Genomic DNA, 22894 nt, shown 5'->3' on the forward strand with positions numbered 1-22894 from the left:
GACGCAATAACCACTCAGCTGAGACACAATCTTATTGCACCAAATTACTCCATCACAGAAAAATACAGAAATTAAGAAGGGGGGCATTTTGGAGGAAAATAAGGAATTAGCATACAGTGTGAGGAAGATGGATGAATTGGCAAAAAGTATTACCCACCATTCCATCTAATTGACAGAATGTGCTCTAATTTACAATGCTGTAGCATATTACATTCAAAGGGCAATTTTGGAACATGTATCTTGCATTTCTTGCTATTGGATTAACTGGTTTTAAAATAACTCAATTGAGAAGATATTATCATGGTTTGTTTTGGTGATTAAATACATTTTCTCATGATATTTCACAGTAAACTTATATTTTGGATCAAAGAGTTTTGAAAATTCTACCACATACTTGTGAAAATAGTATTCTCTATTTCCCGATGGCTGCGTTCAGAACTGAAGCCTGGTGTGTGTGCACAATTGTGTGTGTATGTGTGTGTATCTACTTGTGAGTGTGTGCTTATCTCAGTGCAGATCCTTGAAAGCTCACGGCCTGTGAGAGCTGCACCTGAGAGTTGTTTGAGAGTCTGTGCATTATGTGTCTGTGTGTCAGAGAAAATAGTTGTTATACAGAGCAGACTCCAAGTCCCAAAGCCCATACCCCAACCTCCAGCCCTAGTCCCAGACCAATACCCCCAGGCCTGTATCGCCGCTCCAAACCCACAGTCCCATACCCACAACCCCATAGGAAGCCCAGTGGCTATGGAGTTGGACCTGTAGCCGAAAGGTGGCCAGTTTGAATCATGGTCCGGGCTCTGGAAATAGGGAGGAATTGATCGGGCAACTGGAAGGCTGCTGGGTTCACATCCTAATGACATTCCCCCACAGTCGGGCCCTTGAGCAAGGCCCTTAAGTCCTCAACATGTTCTCCATCCAGGGGTGCTGTACTGCAGTTTAACTCTGTGCTTGTCTCAATTGAGTGTGATGTGTGCTGTCGAGAACGGAGCAGAAAAGTTTACACGATCAAACCTGTGAGAGAAGCACTGTTATCATTCATAATTTAGGGAAATCAAGAACAAAACCTCCGTGTACTATTGGTCAGAGCAAACCTCTTTCTGTGCTGTAATCCTGAAAAGGAGAGAGAAGGAAGGGTGGTAGGCAGGGAACAAGGGAAAGTGGTTTTCTATTCCACAGGAAGTGCTAATCGGTCATGCAGGTTGAAGGAATAGGTTTGATACTGCTGTTTGATGTAATGAAATGCAATCATCGGTTACATCTGTTACATTACCACAGCTAAAAGCCTCAAACATGTATTTTAGTGTGTGTGTGTGTGTGTGAGTGTGTGTCTAAGCTTAATATACTGCTGCATATACAGTATCACACACACATGTAAGGGCGCACACACACACCCACACACACAATGTCAGGCACTCCGTAGTAATTGGCTGAGAGGTGCGTTGACACAACCATATGTAAATGACAGAATCAGGTGACCCTCGTTAGTTAAAATGTTGTTTGCTTGATCAAGTGCTATTGAATGCATTTGAATAATGACAGTAATAGTGTGTCCAAGTATTGCTGTAGAAGTCATCTGCATCTTAACCTTGTAACACAAATGTACCCTGCAACACTAATTAAAACCCTATAACACTGCATCTTAACCCTTAAGACTAATACTTTTCTGCATGATATAGCACAAAAATTTGTTTTAAGATAGCTTGATGGGCCATGATATGAACTATTTGATTCTATAGTTTTATCTGTCATCTTTTTTTTCTGCTGAAGTACAGAATTTAGTAATGTCTGTACTTGTGTCTGATATTAAGATGCAGTGTTACAGGGTTAATTAGTGTTGCAGGGTACATTTATTTTAGAAGGTTAAGATGTAGAGAGGACTTCTACAGAAATATTTTAAACTTCATACATAATATGCCGGTTAATTATGTAATCATTTAATAACTCTCAGTGTCAATAGCATGCTGCTATTCCATGACAGACTGCCGGTGTCCCAAGTGGCACCCTATTCCCTATGTATTGCCCTAGTTTTGACCAAGGCCCATAGAGCTCATGCAGGAAATAAGGTGCCATTTGGGACTCAAACAAAGGATTTAAGCCTTATGTTACACATTATTACACACTATTGTTTAATGAAATTACTCAAATGCAATCAATAAGGCTTGATCAAGCAATCAAATATCTTAAATAATGACGGTCACCTTACATTTACATATTGTTGTGTCAACGCACCTCTCGGCCAATGACTACAGAGTGCCTGACATTGTGTGGGTGTGTGGGTATGGGGGTGTGTTGGCATGCTCCCTTACATGTGTCTCATAGGATATGAGAAGACTGTGTTCAAAATCAAAGACGACATTCCCCTTCAACTCAGAACAAGATTAGATAAGCAATGTAATATCAACACTCAAGTAGCGTTTAATTTGTCTTCAGGTATTAAACGTCTCTCCTGCACATGCCACTGATTATAAATTACAGATGAAAGGAATACCAAATAAGGGCATCACTGTGATTGGCAGAAGGTTAAACACTTTCTTATCTGCAGAGACACGTAACAGAAATGCTTTGGGGTTTTCACACCTCGCCACCGGGGAATCTGACGAGACCACTAAGCCATAGCAAAGAGAGCTATCACATTATTAATCAACAGAAAAACAATGATTTACCTGTCACCTGGCTTGTAATCAAGTAGTGCACTATAAGGGGAATAGGGCAATATATGGGACGCAGATCTTCAGTGGGACCGAAGACCCAGAGAGGCCAGCACAGGGTTTTCTATCACGATCTTCACAGTTTATCGAAGCACTCGCTCTCTCTTCACAGAAATTGTTAAAGAAAAGTTACAACATAAATTGTGTTGCAGATAAATTCACTTATAAAAAAGTTGGCTATGGGATTCAAACCTGCAACCTTTCAATTACTGTCCCAACACTCTTAACCGCTAGGCCACCTGCCGCCCATAATAGACAGTGTGTGTAGTATTGTTCCTGTTTGAGACCGTAGGCTACTTTAAGTTGGATGTATTAGTTGTTCTTCTTGACTTGACTACCGTATGTACTGTAGGGTATACTGTGAAGGTTCCTGTAATATGTATTACTATTAATCTTCCTCTAAAATGTATGTAGTATGTAGTAGCCAGGCTTGTGAAAGATGGATGTAGTGGTTTTCTTTCACTCTACCCTCTCCACCCCTCTCTCACGATCCCACCATTTGTAGAAAATCATTCTCAGATTTTGTACTGCATCTTTCGCTAACTCTCTCCGTCTATTCCCCCTCTTTCTTCCTCTTTCCCCCGCTCTATCACCACCTCATCTCTTTCTACCCCCTCCTCATCTCTCTATTCCCCTCTATCTTTCTAAACCAGAGAGAGAGAGAGAGAGAGAGAGAGTGAGAAATGGCAGGCAGTAAGCTTGTTGAAAGGGAACAAGGTGATATGGGGAATGTCACATGCCCTCTGTGGGAAGCCACGGAAGCTCGGCTGTTTTTAGCTGCTGTGAATTGAAAATCGCTCAATGTTTAATTTCCCCTTGAGAGTAATCTTGAGAGAGGGGGGAGATAATGTGAGATACAGTAAATGTAGGGACAAAGAGAGAGAGAGAGATACGTACACTCTTAGAAAAAGAGGTGCTCAGTGCAACCATACAGGGTTCTTCGGTTTGTCCCCATAGGGAACCCTTTTTGGTGCTAGGTAGAACCCTTTACAGAGGATTTTACCTATAACCCTTCTAGGCAGAGTTCTTCATAGAACCCCCTGGAAATAGTTCTACCTAGAACCCATGAAGGGTTATGCCGAGAACCCTGTATGAACGGTTCTACCAAGAACCCTTTTATCCTCTAAAGGTTTTTTCTATAATCCTTTACGAAGTGTTCTACAAATAACATTTTCATCATAAAGGTTCTTCCTGAAACCATCTATGAAGGGTTGTACCGATAACCCTTTTATATTTGAAGGCTTCTTCCTAGAACCCTCTATGAATGGTTCCATCAGCCTTATAAGCCTTTAAAATGTAACTCTTTACAACATAAGGCCTTTCTTTGATGGCCTAGTTATACCCTAACACAGTGATGTTAGGAAGCCCCATGTTGACAGGGCACATCAGGCCTGCAAATCACATTATGCTGGCTGCAAAGTGATGTGTAATTCCTACTGGAATCCAGCCAGAGTGAGGATATCCAACAATTAGAACTTTTAATCACCTGGAACCTGCATTCAGAATGACTGCCACATTCACTAATGGGACGATGTCACGGTTTTCATATAGTGAAGGAGAGTCGGACCAAAATGCGGCGTGGTAAGTGTCCATGGTAAATCTTTAATAAAGAAAATACTGACACTGTATACAAAACAATAAACAAATGACAACCGTGAAGCTACAACATAGACAATCACCCACACACAAACAGTGCAACCCAGGCTACCTAAGTATGATTCTCAATCAGAGACAACTAATGACACCTGCCTCTGATTGAGAACCATACTAGGCCGAAACATAGAAATGCCCCAAAACATAGAAAAACAAACATAGACTGCCCACCCAACTCACGCCCTGACCAACTAAATAAATACAAAACAAAGGAAATAAAGGTCAGAGCGTGACAGACGACCTAAATCATCTGAACTGGAGCAACTATCTCAGTAATGGGTGCAATAAGTCCAACTATTAACAGATTGGATTAGTTTAGAAAAATGTGTTTGTGTTTATGTAATATAAGATTAATCAACCAATCAAAACAGATATTGAAACAAATCATTCTGAAAAGTAAAAATGGCACAATCAGAGTAAAACATGAAGAGTAAAAATGACACAATCAACAACATTGGTTATTTTTTTCATTTTTCATTGAACCTTTATTTAGCTAGGCAAGTTATTAACTGTTAATTAACTGTTAATTTAACTCCTGATTCAACATAATAAATGTTACACTGAAAAATCATGGCAAAGACATTAGCTATGTCAGCACTGTATGTAAATGTACCTAAAATGATTAAGGGAATACCAGATACATGCACAAATATTCCCATATAGTTTCAAACGTTCTCACACCTTTAAATGTATCAGATTATTCTCCTGATGTTAAAGTTTAAACACTGAGGTAAACACTAATGCTCAGGCACTATTTACAGTTTTTTTTAAACGAACAAATCATACAATTAAAAAACATTCAGAAATGTTCTATGCAGAACCCTTTTTGCCTTCCAAACAATCATCAAATAAACCTTTATTCTATAAAATTGTTATTTGGATGAAAAAGGTTTGAGATAGAACTCTTTGTCTTACAAAGAACCCTTGTCTTCCAAAAATGGTTCTTCAGATTAAAACAGTTCTTTGTATAACCCTATCCCTCCGCATACAACCCTTTTTTAAGAGTGTAGTGACACAGACAGAGAGCGAGAAAGAGAGAGAGAGAAAGAGAGATAAAGCACAAAGACCCAAATAATGGTGAATTACACCTTCATTACTGTGAGACTTTAAAACTCAATAAATGTACAATCAGTACCAAAAAAGCACATGTACAACAGAAATCAAATGACAGTAATTGAAGAGTCCATAAACACAAACAACTTTGTCCAGAAACACAAACAACTGACAAAATTGGAAAAACCTCTTGGAAGAAAATTGAAACAAGAGGAAATAGCAATACAAAATGGTGATATGGACAACCCATTTTTAAACATTCTACAACACCATTCAAATCGATGCAAATGTAGAACAATGTCAAAGTTATGAGAAGTTCAATGGATTTGAAAAAGTTAGAAAGGACAATCAAAGTCCATTGACTCCCCAATTACTGACCAGGAGCTCTATAAGAAATTTCAGGCCCTCAAAATATAAAAAGCATGCGGACCTTATGGCATCCTAAATAAGATACTCAAATTCACTAGTGCAAAATATCAATTGGCTATCGAAAAACTGTTTAATTTGATCCTGAGTGTAGGTTATTTCCTTGACATCTGAAATCAAGGACTCATAACCCTAATCTTTATGAACGGAGTCAAATTTCACTCTAACTATTATGGAGGCGTTTGTGTGAACAGTAATCCTGGGGAAGGTTTTCTGTATTATTATAAATGTAAGAGTTCTACATTTCCATAATAAGCACAATGTAATGAGTTAAAGTAAAATTGGATTTATACCAAAGCATCGATCATATTTACACCCTACACACTCTGATAGATATACACGTCCACCAAAATAATGTACACTGTTTTATCAACTTCCAAAAAGCATTTTATCCTATTTGGCATACAGGACAATTCTACAAAGTTATTGAAAGTCACGGAGTGGGTAAAGGTAATGACATAATTAAATCAATTGACAGTATTCTGGCAATATGTGCAACATCAAAATTGGCAAGAATATAACAGAATTCTTTAACCAGGGGCGAGGCCTTCACCAGGGTTGCAATCTGAGCCCCGTGCTCTTCAATATTTACATCAAGAAATTGGCCACTATTTTAGAAAAATCTCCAAATTTCAGAGGTTAAATTTGGAACAAGTTGAGGATACTACACTTTGTGTTACCTTAGATTGTAAACAGTCATGGTAAAAAAGTATAGATTCAATGGTTGTAAAGATGGGGAGAGAGCAATGAAGAGATGCTATGCTTTTTTGACACCACACTCCACAAAGCAAACCCTGCAGCCTCTAGTTTTAACTTATCTTGATTATTGTCCAGTCATATGGTCAAGAGCTGCAAAGAAAGACCTAGTTAAGCTACAGCTGGCCCAGAACAGAGCCGTGCCCACTTAACCCAAAAGCCAGCCACACCAACGTGTCGGAGGAAACACCGTACTCCTGGCGACCAGTCAGCAGGTATTGCGCCCGGCCCACCACAGGAGTCTCTAGTGTGCGATGGGTCAAGAACGTTCCTGCCGGCCAAACCCTCCCCTAGCCTGGACTCGAAACAGGATCTCTAGTGGCACAGCTAGCACTGCAATGCAGTGCCTTAGACCACTGCACCACTCAGGAGGGCTTGCATAGTCAACTTACACACAGCACTGACACACACACACACTTAACTCACCAGAAATGCCACCAGGGGTCTTTTCACAGGCCACAGGTCAGAACAAATTCAAGGAAATGTACAGTATTATACAGAGCCATGAGTGCATTTAACTCCCTTCCATCTTATATAGCGCAAGTGAACAGCAAACATGGTTTCAAAAAAACAAATAAAGCAACACCTCACAGCCAGGGTTGGGTAGATTACTTTCTAAATGTAATCCATTACAGTTAGTAGTTACCTGTCCAAAATTGTAATTAGTAACATAACTTTTGGATTACCCAAACTCAGTAATGTAATCTCATTAGATTCTGTGACTTTTAGATTTCTTTCCCCTTAAGAGGCATTAGAAGAAGAGAAATGTATGTTAACAATTGAACGATCTATTTCAGGATAAATCAATGTTAAAGTTTACATAGCTCGCCATATATTGATGTTAAATTTTACATTATGGATTGGTTATGTAGGCTTCTTCTAACCCATTGCCTTCTATTACATACACTGCTCAAAAAATAAAGGGAACACTTAAACAACACAATGTAACTCCAAGTCAATCACACTTCTGTGAAATCAAACTGTCCACTTAGGAAGCAACACTGATTGACAATAAATTTCACATGCTGTTGTGCAAATGGAATAGACAACAGGTGGAAATTGTAGGCAATTAGCAAGACACCCCCAATAAAGGAGTGGTTCTGCAGGTGGGGACCACAGACCACTTCTCAGTTCCTATGCTTCCTGGCTGATGTTTTAGTCACTTTTGAATGCTGGCGGTGCTTTCACTCTAGTGGGAGCATGAGACAGAGTCTACAACCCACACAAGTGGCTCAGGTAGTGCAGCTCATCCAGGATGGCACATCAATGCGAGCTGTGGCAAGAAGGTTTGCTGTGTCTGTCAGCGTAGTGTCCAGAGCATGGAGGCGCTATCAGGAGACAGGCCAGTACATCAGGAGACGTGGAGAAGGCTGTAGGAGGGCAACAACCCAGCAGCAGGACCGCTACCTCCGCCTTTGTGCAAGGAGGAGCAGGAGGAGCACTGCCAGATCCTTGCAAAATGACCTCCAGCAGGCCACAAATGTGCATGTGTCTTTTCAAACGGTCAGAAACAGATTCCACGAGGGTGGTATGAGGGCCCGACGTCCACAGGTGGGGGTTGTGCTTACAGCCCAACACCATGCAGGACGTTTGGCATTTGCCAGAGAACACCAAGATTGGCAATTTCGCCACTGGCGCCCTGTGCTCTTCACAGATGAAAGCAGGTTCACACTGAGCACGTGACAGACGTGACGTGAGTCTCGAGATGCCGTGGAGAACGTTCTGCTGCCTGCAACATCCTCCAGCATGACCGGTTTGGTGGTGGGTCAGTCATGGTGTGGGGTGGCATTTCTTTGGGGGGCCGCACAGCCCTTCATGTGCTCGCCAGAGGTAGCCTGACTGCTATTGGGTACCGAGATGAGATCCTCAGACCCCTTGTGAGACCATATGCTGGTGCGGTTGGCCCTGGGTTCCTCCTAATGCAAGACAATGCTAGACCTCATGTGGCTGGAGTGTGTCAGTAGTTCCTGCAAGAGGAAGGCATTGATGCTATGGACTGGCCCGCCCCTTCCCCAGACCTGAATCCAATTGAGCACATCTGGGACATCATGTCTCTCTCCATCCACCAACGCCATGTTGCACCACAGACAGTCCAGGAGTTGGCGGATGCTTTTGTCCAGGTCTGGGACTAGATCTCTCAGGAGACCATCCGCCACCTCATCAGGAGCATGCCCAGGCGTTGTAGGGAGGTCATACAGGCACGTGGAGGCCACACACACTAATGAGCCTCATTTCGACATGTTTTAAGGACATTACATCAAAGTTGGATCAGCCTGTAGTGTGATTTTCCACTTTAATTTTGAGTGTGACTCCAAATCCAGACCTCCATGGGTTGATAAATTTGATTTCCATTGATCATTTTTTGTGTGATTTTGTTGTCAGCACAATCAACTATGTAAAGAAAAAAGTATTTAATAAGAAGATTTCATTCATCCAGATCTAGGATGTGTTATTTTAGTGTTCCCTTTATTTTTTTGAGCAGTGTATAATAATACGATTAAGTTGTATCTTTACATTACAAACCAAAGTCTATCAGAATTCCAGTCATTCCAATAAATGTTATAGCCAAGAATAGGACTTGGAAATATGGATGTATGGAAGTATAGATGAGCCAAATTGTTTTACCTGAGCTTAACCCAAAAACAAAGGACTTGTTAGCCAGACCTACTCTGTTGTTTTTGATTTTGTTGACTGATTGGGCTCATATTCTCAAGTTGAAAAATAAATGCTGCGCTCATGGAATGGAATGCTTTTGAACACTACTGAAAAGTGCTATTTGCATGTGAAAAATGAATGTCATTTGCTGCATTTGCTATAGGCCTATTGTTTACCTTTTTGTTGGTGACACTTTGATATCATGATAATATGCAGCTGTTTAAAGGGCAAATCTACATATGAAACAATAACAAAACAATCGCCCCGCCTTTGTTTTGGTAAAATGCTGAGGGATGTGCCTGGAGAAACTCTCAGATTAATAGACAGAGCTATGGATTCAAAGACTGACCATCCATGATATCAACATTATTGTTTTATCAATCTTTTGAGGCTATACAGTGTTTGTTTACATTTACAATTAAGTTCAAATACACATTTAGATTTGTAAACAGCCATCCACAACAACCACAATCTGTAAGGCGCATGAGAGAGCAGTAGTGGGATTTACATCAAAGTGCTATGTAGATATCAATAATAAGTGATATTCGTATCGCCATAGATTACACCTCTGCTGTCGTCCTTACCTCCAAGCAATTATTCAAGTTGGATAATCTTTGGATGCCGACAGCAGTCGCACCATTGGAAGACATAGTAACTGTAAGTGACTGTAACCTACAAAAGCCCATTCTTGCTCTTTTCCCGCGATCCATCAAACCCATTTGAATTGTCATCATAGTGGTCACTGACTTGTCGTCAGACTCGCTCAGGTGGAGCAAACTTAAACTTGCGCCTTTCGTCAACGCTGATTTGAATGTCATTGAGAAAACAGAGATGTGTCAAATATTTAGTTTTTCCGCAAACATGCTTTCTGAATTTGAAAGTAGTCATCGAAGTAATCATCTAGTTTTTCAATCAATGTAGCTCAACCTGACACCTTAATGATGCAGGGAATGAACTTAGAGAGAAAGCACACAGGATATTCTAAGCCATTAAAAAAATATTCATAATCAAATGCCTGGTTAAAACGAATTGAATGTCTCATTGAACCAATTGCACTTCATGGTAGTGAAGTGTGGTGCCCACTTGCAAAACAAGATCTCACCCAATGGGACAAACACCCCATTGAAACCCTGCATGCATAGTACTGTAAGATTCTCCTACATGTCCAAAGGAAACCTACAAACAATGCATGCAGGGCAGAATTAGGCCAATATCCACTAATAATACAAACTCAAAAAAGAGCAATTAGGTTTGGAAACATCTCAAATAAATGTATCCCCTCTCATATCATTACCAAGCCCTTCAATGCCAAGAGTTGAGCAAAGAAAAGCGTACCCTCATCCAGCTGGTCCTGGGGCTGAGTTCACAAACCTGTTCTACTAACACACTGATGCCTCAGGACCAGAACCTCCAATCAATCAGAATAAACCAAATTAAATCACAGTCAAAACCAAACTACAATACCTATTGGAAAACACAAGCACAAGAACAAAATGCAGTGATATCTGGCACTAAATAGACAGTACTTTTTGACCATGGTTACATTTTAAATTTATTTTATTTTACCTTTATTTATACTGGTTTTTACTCATTGAGATAATCTCTTTTCCAAGAGAGACCTGGTCCAATAGCAGCAGGTGAACAATGTTTCAGACATCCAAACTTACATACACTAACACAACATTAAACAAAACTATAAACACACATACAGTGCAACAATTACATATTACATTAAAAACACAAATATCTTGACTAAAAACAGCTGGCCTAAAAACAGTTACACTCTTCTACGATATACACATCAATCAAGTGTTTAAACTCCACCAACGAAACTAGAGAGAATTCCAGGACCACGGTGCTAAGTAACTAAAACTATTTCTACCATGTAGTGGCTGAGGCCTGCATATATATATAACATCACTAATATCTAAAACCGACAGTAATGTACATCATACCAGCTCCTTCCTGGCCTCAAAAGAAAAACAAGCCTTATGCCGGTAATAAAATCCTATTTTCAGCTTGAGCTTCCTTATCAAGTTCTCTACATGCACAGTGAAGCTCAGCTTATCATCAACCCACACACCAAAATATTTGTACACTTTAACTTGCTCTATGCTCTTTAACTTGCTCTCTTTAACTTGCTCTATGCATGGCATTTGAAAATGCCATGCATTTTGTTTTACCCAAATTTAGAATCAGCTTTAAATCATACAGATTCGGTTGTATGATGTTAAATGCTCTTTGGGCATTTTCAAAAGCTAAAGATAAACTACTTCAACTTGAATAAAGAACAGTATCATCTGCATAAAAATGAACATCCGCTGTTTCAATAAGATCCCCAATGTTGTTGATATACAAAACGAACAACAGTGGGCCCAAAATAGAACCTTGCGGAATACCTGAGCACACCTCTATGGACTCAGATTTACAACCATCTGCCATTACACATTGTGTACAATTGTATAGGTAATTTATAAACCAATCTAGAGCATGACCAGTAATTTGCACTAACACAGCATGGTCCACGGTGTCAAAAGTCTTTGACAAATCATTAAAAACAGACAGACAATGTAACTTCTTATCAAGAGCGCAGTGGATGTCATTTAAAACCTTCAATGTTGCAGAAACAGTGCTGTGGCCAGACCTAAAACCTGATTGCATTCCATTTAAGATGTTGTTTTCTTGGAAGTAGGTCTTTAGCTGCCTACTAACTAAGGACTCCAGTACCTTTGACAATACAGACAAGTTACTGATCAAACACTTAGAAAAGCTTTGACAAAGTACAGGCTCAGTGAGCACAGCCTTGCCATTGAGAAGGGTAGACAAAGGAAAACCTGGCTCCCTGTAGAGGTAAGGCTGTGCAACCTCTGCACCATTTAAAAAATAATAATGTATTTCACCTTTATTTAACCAGGTAAGCCAGTTGAGAACAATTTCTCATGTACAACTGCGACCTGGCCAAGATAAAGCAAAGCAGTGCGTCAAAAACAACAACACATAGTCAAACGTACAGTCAATAACACAATGGAAGAATCTATGTACAGTGTGTGCAAATGTAGAAGAGTAGGGAGGTAAGGCAATAAATAGGCCATAGAGGTAAAATAATTACAATTTAGCATTAACACTGGAGTGATAGATGTGCAGATGATGATGTGCAAGTAGAGATACTGGGGTGCAAAAGAGCAAGAGGGTAAATAACAATATGGGGATGAGGTATTTACAGATTGGCTGTGTACAGGTACAGTGAGTGTACAGGTACAGTGATTGGTAAGCTGCTCTGACAGCTCATGCTTAGAGTTAGAGAGGGAGATATAAGACTCCAGCTTCAGTGATTTTTGCAATTCGTTCCAATCATTGGCAGCAGAGAACTGGAAGGAAAGGCGGACAAAGGAAGTGTTGGCTTTGGGGATGTACCTGAAATATACCTGCTGGAGCGCGTGCTACGGGTGGGTGCTTTTATGGTGACCAGTGAGCTGAGATAAGGTGAGGCTTTACCTAGCAAATGTTTGGCAGCATGAGTGAAGGAGGCCTTGTTGCAAAATAGGAAGCCGATTCTAGATTTAATTTTGGATTGGAGATGCTTAATGTGAGTCTGAAAGGAGAGTTTACAGTCTAACCAGTCACCTAGGTATTTCTAGTTGTCCACATATTCTAAGTCAGAACCGTCCAGAGTAATGATGCTCATCGGGCGGGTGTGTGCGGGCAGCAAACGGTTGAAGAGCATGCACTTAGTTTTACTAGCATTTAAAAGCAGGTGGAGGCCACGGAAGGAGTGTTGTATGGCATTGCAGCTTGTTTGGATGTTTGTTAACACAGTGCCCAAAGAAGGGCCAGATGTATATAGAATGGTGTCATCTGCGTAGAGGTGGATCAGAAAATCACCAGCAGCAAGAGTGACATCATTGATATATACAGAGAAAAGAGTCAGCCCGAGAATTGAACCCTGTGGCACCCCCATAGAGACTGCCAGAGGTCCGGACAAGAGGCCCTCCGATTTGACACACAAAACTCTATCTGAGAAGTAGTAGGTGAACCAGGCGAGGCAGTCATTTGAGAAACCAAGGCTATTGAGTATGCCGATAACAATGCGATGAAGACGGCTGCACAGTACTGCACAGTACAATGGCGGTTATGATATTGTTTTGGACCATCAGCATGGCTGAGGTGCACCCATGACCACCTCGGAAACCAGATTGCATAGTGGAGAAGGTATGGTGGGATTCGAAATGCTTGTTTATCGGTTTGTTAACTTGGCTTTCGAAGATTTTAGAAAAGGCAGGGCAGGATGGATATAGGTCTATAAAGTTTTTGTCCAGAGTGTCTCCCCATTTGGATCTTGGGGATCTCAGACGATACGAAAGACAGGTTTAACAGGCTAGTAATAGGGGTTGCAAAATTTCGGCTGATCATTTTTAGAAAGACAGAGTCCGAGATTGTCTAGCCCAGCTGATTTGTAGGGATCTGGAATTTGCAGCTCTCTCAGAACATCAGCTGCCTGGATTTTGGTGAAGGAGAAGTGTGTGTTTGTGTGTGTGTGTGGATGGCAAGTGTGCTCCACCGTAATTTTTCATATTGCAAATGTAACACAAGTCAACACCCAAGAGTAAAATTGTCAAAAATGTATCACCCCCTTAAAAAAGTGCTTTCTGGACCGCTTTTCGAAATTATTTCAATTTCTGGCAAATGGATAAAAGTCAGCCAGCAAGTCACCGTCCATCAGTCAATTAGATGTCATTCTGACACCAAACCCACTTTTTCCAACTTGTTTAGAAGCCAACAATCACATATTTCAGAGCAGAACCATAATTCACATCGCCTTCAGTTTAAAACATAATAAAAACGCAAAACACATAGTTACGTTCTAGCTGCGGGTTCAGTTCTGACATTATGTGTAGGCCTATGTGAGGTGACCCCGAATCCCGAGTTTCGGCTCGATAGGTCATTTGGTGCCCGAGCAACGACCTTAATTGATGCTGAAAATCCACTTTTTTCCATGCCTTGCTCCTTGAATGAGCTATCGGACAGAAACATTGGGGTCCGTCTCTATGGGCCGAGCCGGTTTCAATGCGCCTAGTCTTGCGACTCTGGGACATTTCTAAATGTCGTTATTTTCGTAATAGTCTGAATGAATTGAAGTTATTGCAAATGTACGAGGCTGTTTCTCGGTCCGAGAACGTTCTAGAGCCACGTAACTCACCACGCACCATCGACTTGAGGTCTAGAACAGGTTTCTAAAGTTTCAGAATTCTAGGTCTGACTGTTCTTTTTTAGTTCGAACAAAGGTAACTATTGCAGGCACTGTCTGTCTCTACGCACCACACTGTGTCCCTCTGTCCTAGTTGTGTGTGTGTTTTTTCCTTGGAAATTTTATGGGAGACATGACTGATTTACAGTTCATGGGGGTTGCCTAATCACACATATGAAGTTTTGAAAATATCTGATCTTTTTAACCCTTCGAAACAGCCCCTATGACACCATTTAAGGCCTTTCCGGTTGGCACAGGAAGCTGTAAGTAAACACATATCCTGAGTGGGGTATGCCTTTACAGACTCCTGAGTTTTAAGTGTTTACATTAAGAACTGACCGATTTACACAGGGTTGAATGCACTATTTCTATCAAACATCAGGTTGGGTATGGAAAAACAATTTTTGTGTGATTTTAACCACTTCCGATTGCTTCAGGAAGCTTAGAATCGACACAGGTAGACCTCATAGTGGCCTGATGGATTGTCATCGAAGACAGGTTCATAAGGCATTATTAACCCACATAGGCTCTAGGTTGAATTTAGGGGAGCAGCCAATGTATTCCTACAAGGAGAGATGTCATTGTAATCTGTGAGATCAAAAAACCCTGATTTACTGTTAAGGGTTAATGCCACACGGTCAAGGTTAGGCTTGCACAGATCGGGAGGACCTCAGGAACGTACCTGAGGTCAAATTGTGCTTAAAACCCTAACGGTTCTTTCACTGTCACCCAAAAGCAAATGAAGTTTAGGGCCAGGCTTCATTTTGGGCCTACTTTTTCTCATGGTCGCTGTGCTTAGACCGAGCGAGCTAGGGTCAAGCGGGGCATCTCCTTGAACTCGGCACGGCCTTGAGATTATGGTAATTCCATTGCAGGCTCTGTGTTTCTTTAAGCACCACAGTTTGTTACTCCATCCTTGCTGTGTGTGTGCATGTGAGAGGTTTTTCTGTTGGGAGAAATGACTGATTTACAGTTTATGAGGGTTGCCTAATAACACATGTGAAGTTTTGAAAAGATCAGATGATGATTCCATTCGCCCTCGTGGGATTTACCGGGACAGCAGAAAAATGACCAAAATTTTATAAAACGGAAACCGAATGTTCGAGAGAGTTCGTTTGATGGCTTCCTGGAAGATCCGGCCCTGCTGCACGGCCCAACGCCGTCCGCAAATTTTAGAAACGTTGTCGGACGTCTAGAAAGGGACCGTACATTTGCAATGTGGACTTTCTCACTAACCATACAGCGAATGTTAAAATGTTCCCTTAAGGTATGGTAGGGGTAGCCAGGTGGAAAAAATGGGCAGCCGTAGAAAACTTCTTCTTGAAATTATTGATTATCATAGATATTATCATAGCCTTATCGTAGCCTCAGTGCAGTGGGCAACTGGGAGGAGGTGTTCTCAATGGACTTTACAGTGTCCCAAAACATTTTGGACTTAGTGCTACAGGATGCAAATTTCTGTTTGAAAAAGCCAGCCTTAGCTTTCTGACTGACTGACTGAGAATATTGGTTCCTGACTTCCCTGAAAAGTTGCATATAGCGGGGGCTATACGATGCTAATGCAGAACGCCACAAAACATTTTTGTGCTGGTCATGGGCAGTCAAGTGTGGGGTGAGCCTTGAGTTACATCTGTTCTTAGTTATACATTTTTTGAATGGGGCATGCTTATTTAAGATGGCAAGGAAAGCACTTTTAAAGAGCAACCAGGCATCCTCTGCTGACGGGATGAGGTCAATGTCCTTCCAGGATACCCGGGCCAGGTCGATTAGAAAAGCCTGCTCACTGAAGTCTTTTAGGGAGCGTTTGACTGTGATGAAGGGTGGTCGTTTGACTTCGGATCCACTGCGCATGCATGAAATGTGGCAGTGATTGCTGACTTCCTGGTTGAAGACAGCAGAGGTGTATTTTGTCAGTATGATATCTAAGATGGTGCCCATGGTTAAGGATTGCAGTTGTACCTGGTAGGTTCCTTGATAATTTGTGTGAGATTGAGGTCATCTAGCTTAGATTATAGGACGGCTGGGGTATTAAGCGTATCAAGGTTAAGGTAACCTTACATTACGAACTCTGAAGATAGATGGGAGGCAATCAATTCATATATGGTGTCCAGGGCACAGCTGGGGTATGAAAGAGGTCTATAACAAGTGGCAATGGTGAGAGACTTGTTTCTGGAAAAGTGGATTTTTAAAAGTAGAAGCTCAAATTGTTCCAGTCAAGAGAAATGTTAACACTACTGCATTCACTTAGATTTTAAACGGTTCTGTGCCTCCTACTTTGTGGCAACAGTTTGGGGAAGGCCTTTTCCTGTTTTAGCATGACAATGCCCGCATGCACAAAGCGAGGTCCATGCAGAAATGGTTTGTCGAGATCAGAGTGCAAGAACTTGACTGGCCTGTACAGAGTCCTGACCTTAACCTCATCGAACACCTTTGGGATGAATTGGAATGCCGACTGCGATCCAGACCTAATCGGCCAACATCAGGTGCTGACCTCACTAATGCTATTGTGGCTAAATGGAAGCAAATCCCCCAGGAATGTTCCCAACATTTAGTGGAAAGCCTTCCCAAAAGAGGGGAAGCTGTTATAGCAGCAAAGAGGGGACCAAATCCATATTAATGCCCATGATTTTGAAATTAGATGTTCGACAAGCAGGTGTCCACATACTTCTGGTAATGTAGAGTATGTATAAGACATAGAGAGAGAGATTCTTAGGGATGCATAGAGAGAGAGAAAGAGAGGGAGAGAGAGAGATACATGTGCATATATATAGAGAGAGATAGAAAGAGAGAGAGTTACGTATTGCAGGGACAAAGAGAGATAGAAATGCAGTGCAAAATCCGAGAATGATTTGAGCTCCACAGAGGAGATTTGAACCGTGATAAAAATAAAAATACTTTTGACTTTTTCCCTCTGATGAAAAATGTATGTCTTATATGATGCATATTGCATCATTTGGGATGCCTTGAATGTGTGGTTTTCAAAAGCTTTGTAACTGTCTGATAGGGAACTTCACCATAACACATATTCAGGGGAGTGTGAGCGCCTACTGAGCTCATGACAATGTGATGCCCTCAGACGTTCAAGTGCGGAGGTGTGTGTGCATATGTGCATGTATAGTACCAGTCAAAGGTTTGGACACCAACTAATTCATGGGTTTTCCTTTATTTTTTATTATTTTCTACATTGTAGAATAATCGTGAAGACAACAAAACTATGTAATAACACATATGGAATCACGTAGTAACCAAAAAAGTGTTAACTTCTTGCGTCGAGCAATCCCGTATCCGGGAGCGTAATCATAGCCTCAAGCTCATTACCATATCGCAACGTTAACTATTCATGAAAATCGCAAATGAAATGAAAGAAATATATTCACTCACAAGCTTAGCCTTTTGTTAACAACACTGTCATCTCAGATTTTCAAAATATGCTTTTCAACCATAGCTACACAAGCATTTGTGTAAGAGTATTGATAGCTAGCATAGCATTAAGTAGGCAACATTTTCACAAAAACAAGAAAAGCATTCAAATAAAATAATTTACCTTTGAAGAACTTCGGATGTTTTCAATGAGGAGACTCTCAGTTAGATAGCAAATGTTCAGTTTTTCCCAAAAGATTATTTGTGTAGGAGAAATCGCTCCGTTTTGTTCTTCACGTTTGGCTAAGAAAAAAAAACGAAAATTCAGTCATTACAACACTGAACTTTTTCCAAATTAACTCCATAATATCGACCGAAACATGGCAAACGTTGTTTAGAATCAATCCTCAAGGTGTTTTTCACATATCTATTCGATGATAAATCATTAGTGGCAGTTGGGTTTCTCCTCTGAAGCAAATGGAAAAATACACGCAGCTGGAGATTACGCAATAATTTCGACGGAGGACACCAAGCGGGCACCTGGTAAATGTAGTCTCTTATGGACAATCTTCCAATGATATGCCTACAAATACGTCACAATGCTGCAGACACCTTGGGGAAACGACAGAAAGTGTAGGCTCATTCCTGGCGCATTCACAGCCATATAAGGAGACATTGGAACACAGCGCCTTCAAAATCTGGGGCATTTCCTGTTTGAAATTTCATCTTGGTTTCGCCTGTAGCATCAGTTCTGTGGCACTCACAGATAATATCTTTGCAGTTTTGGAAACGTCAGAGTGTTTTCTTTCCAAAGATGGCATCTTTTTGTGACAAAATATCTTGTTTAAAACGGGAACGTTTTTTTATCCAAAAATTAAAAGAGCGCCCCCTATATCGAAGAAGTTAAACCAAAAATAAATCCAAAATGTATATTTTAGATTCTTCAAAGTAGCCAACCTTTGCCTTGATGACAGCTTTGCACATTCTTGGCATTCTCTCAACCAGCTTCATCTGGAATGCTTTTCCAACAGTTTTGAAGGAGCACTTGTTGGCTGATTTTACTTCACTCTGCAGACAAACTCCTACCAAACCATGACAAATGGGTTGAGGTCGGGTGATTGTGAAGGCCAGGTCATCTGATACAGCACTTCATCACTCTTCTTCTTGGTCAATCATCCGTTCACCTACTCTGCGTCTCACAAAGGCACAGCGGTTGGACCCAAGAATCTAAAAGACCAAAGGACAGATTTCCACCGGTCTAATGTCCATTGTTCGTGTTTCATGGCCCAAGCAAATCTCTTCTTCTTATTGGTTTCCTTTAGTAGTTGTTTCTTTGTAACAATTCGACCATGAAGGCTTGATTCACACAGTCACCTCTGAACAGTTGATATTGAGATGTGTCTGTTACATGAACTCTGTCAAGCATTTATTTGGGTTGCAATTTCTGAAGCTGGTAACACTAATGAACTTATCCTTTGCAGCAGAAGTAACTCTGGGGCTTCCTTTCCTATGGATGTTCTCATGAGTGGCAGTTTCATCATAACGCTTGATTGTTTTTGCGACTGCACTTGAAGAAACGTTCAATGTTCTTGAAATGTTCCGGATTGACTGACCTTCATGTCCTTAAAGTAATGATGGACTGTCTTTTCTCTTTGCTTATTTGAGCTGTTCTTTCCATAATATGGACTTGGTCTTTTACGAAATAGGGCTATCTTCTCTATATCAAATAAAATCAAACTCTATTTGTCACATGCGACAAATACAACATGAAATGCTTACTTACAACCCTACTTGTCACAACAAAACAACAAAATAAATTGGCTCAAACGCATTAAGAAGGAAAGAAATGTCACAAATGAACTTTTAACAAAGCACATTAATAATTTAAATGCATTCCAGGTGACTACCTCATGAAGCTGGTTGAGAGAATGCCAAGCGTGTGCAAAGCTGTCACCAGGAAAAGGGTGGCGACTTTAAAGAATCTCAAATATAAAATATATTTTGATTTAGTTTAACAGTTTTTTGGTTTCTACATGATTCCATATGTGTTATTTCATCGTGTTGATGTCTTCACTATAATTCTACATTGTAGAAAATAGTAAAAATAAAGAAAAACCCTTGAATGAGTAGGTGTGTCCAAACTTTTGAATGGTACTTTATGTGTGTGTGTACAGTATGTGTTTGTTTATGTCTGTGTGAGCATGTGCATGTGCATGCGTGGTCTTGTGTGCCTTAGTGCTATTTATTTATTAATCTATCAGGGGATCCCCATTACACAGTGTAATTGGAACAGTAAGGCCTCTGACAGAGAGCTCATATTTGCACACAGGTTAAATGGCTATGTGGTTACTGAGACTTCATTAAATCTAAAGGAAGATGAATGATTCACTCACAGCAGCTGCAGCAACATCTCTCTACTGCTCCACTTCCTCGGCTTCTCTCCTCTTCGAAAACTATTTATTAATTTTTTTCACTTTCTATTTTATTTTCTCTCTTTCTTTCTTTTTTACTCTCTCTCTCTCTGTCATTCCATTTATTATTCTCACACTGTCTCACCCCTCCTCTCTCTCTCTTTCCCCTTCCCTCTGGTACTTTTGTGGAGATAAGGAAGGCGAACAATAGGACTGAGAACAATCACAGAGGCTTTGAACTAACTTAAGAGCTTCCAGACCTATAGAGCTACACCCACATTTATTTCTCTATTTTTATTTAACCAGTCAAGTCAGTTAAGAACAAATTCTTATTCATAATGATGGCCTACCCCGGACAAACTCGGAAGATGCTGGGCCAATTGTGCTCCGCCCTATGAGACTCCCAATCACAGCAGTGCCTTAGACCACTGCACCACTCAGGAGCACCCACATCTACTGTATACTGGAGCTACTGTAGGTCTACATATATGCAGTCCAGATTAACCTTTTCATGCCCAGAACTGTCCTCCCAAAACACTTTTCCTGTTATGGATCTCTGTGTAAGGACAACATCTCCAGACTGTGTAAGGGCTATTTGACCAAGAAGGAGAGTGATCGAGTGCTGCATCAGAGGATGCCATCCCTCTCTTCAATCTTCTCTGTCCCATGTCCCTCTCGCTCCTCCATCCCTCTCTCCCATACCTTGTTGTTGCTCGTCCCTCACTCCCACCCCCTCTCTTGCCTGCCTCTATATTATCCATATTTCCCTCTCTCCCATCCCTTCCTCTCTCTCTTTACTCTTTCACTCCCATCCATCTCTCTTCTCATCCTCCTCATCACCCAGCCCTCTATCTTCCTTGCTCCCATTCCTCTCTCCTCCTCCCTCTCTCTCCCACCTCCTCCCTGTGAATCCACATTATGTGGCTACCCCATATGCTCTGCTGTCATGCTTTATTGATGGGGCCCTATGGGGCGGACTGCTGGAACAACACAGACCCTTTATTATCCAGCCAAAATACAATTTATTTTGGTTGCTGGTAGCACGCCACAATAGCACATCCAAGAAAGTTTACAACAAAGTAGCCTATGGTTACATATTTATAATGTTGTCCATATGTTGCTACGTTTTGCTACGTATTGTCATCGTCAGCCCAGCAACAATTCTCCCTCAAGGCTAAATAAAGTTTAAGTTTATGGAAACTTGCATAGTTCACAGAGTCATTGGGACACGTGTAGTTCAGAGAGTCGGAGGCATCCGAGACGCCGCTAAATGGCCATCAACGATCAAAGTGTGCTTGTATTTTATTTTTTATTTTTTTCAAACGCATGAAGTAATTACAGACATTTTCCTTTTGCTCCCCGGCTAGAGAACAAATCTGTATCCAAGTCCCCACTCATTAGAGATGCATCATGCGCTGCCGGGTGGGCTGTGTTCGTCAGACGGCTCGCTTTCTATTTTAAGTGCAGTTGTGTTGTTTGTTTAAACAGTTCATACAGGGTATTGCTGGTACTTTGTTATTCTCATTGTCTCATAATGACTATGTGCGATGCACTGTGTGTTTTCTGTGTTAAACTTTGGAAGGAAAATTGCAGAGTGGAGAAGGATGCTTGTACACTCTTAGAATTTGTGGTGACACGAGGAACCCTGGTGTTTCTCAAGGAACCATTGCTAGTCAATGGTTCATATTTGCACCTTCGCTTAGTTGAGGGTTCTTGGGGGAACCTCTCTTGGATCAACATAGCGAAGGGTACCTGGAGGAACCCTGGAGTGGAGGAATGGCTCAGTAGGGGCGTAGCTTTAATATCAATATTTTTTGTGATGCCTGTTACGTAAATGCCATTCCTGTTCATCTGTTCTATTGTATTGTTTTCAGATGTTAAGGTTGAAAAATTATAGTTCTGTTGCTTCAATGAGGCTAACAGAGGTGTATGAGTTCGTCAAGAGCCTATGCAAATCTCAAGTTGGAATAGTTACCAATTTATTACTGTCAGCAATGTTAATTGTATTAATATTATATTAGATTATTTAAGATGCATAAATATTCAAGGAACATTTGAGTTTGCAGTGTACAAACTCATCTGAAATCAAATAAAATTGTATTTGTCACATGCGCTGAATACAATTTCACCTTACAGGGAAATGCTTACTACAAGCCCTTAACCAACAATGGTTTAAGAAGTTAATAAAAAAATATAAAATAAGTGTTAAGTAAATAATTGAAAATAAAAGTAACAAATAATTAAACAGCAGCAGTAAAATATCAAGCGGGGCTATATACAAGGGGTACCGGTTAATGTGTGGGGGCACTGGTTAGTTGATGTAATATGTACATGTACGTAGAGTTAAAGTGATTATGCATAGATTATAAACAGAGAGTAGCAGCAGCGTAAAAGGGGGTTCTAGGTAACCCTTTGATTAGCTGTTCAGTAGTCTTATGGCTTGGGGGTAGAAGCTGTTAAGAAGCCTTTTGGACCTAGACTTGGCATTCCGGTACCGCTTGCCATGCGATAGCAGAGACTAGGGTGGCTGGAGTCTTTGCAATATTCAGGGCCCTCCTCTGACACTGCCTGGTATAGAGGTCCTGGATAGCAGGAAGCTTGGCCCCAGTGATGTACTGGGCTGTACA

General features: G+C 40.9%; 1 protein-coding gene across 1 annotated transcript in view; it reads left to right on the forward strand.

Annotated features, from left to right (window-relative positions):
* The window catches only part of LOC112248956 (protein kinase C-binding protein NELL1), a 412284-nt gene that overhangs the window by 239056 nt on the left and 150334 nt on the right, over positions 1-22894 (forward strand). The gene's annotated exons all lie outside the window — the stretch shown is intronic.

The sequence above is a fragment of the Oncorhynchus tshawytscha genome, linkage group LG04 (assembly GCF_018296145.1).
Source record: "Oncorhynchus tshawytscha isolate Ot180627B linkage group LG04, Otsh_v2.0, whole genome shotgun sequence".
NCBI classification, from domain to species: Eukaryota; Metazoa; Chordata; class Actinopteri; order Salmoniformes; family Salmonidae; genus Oncorhynchus; species Oncorhynchus tshawytscha.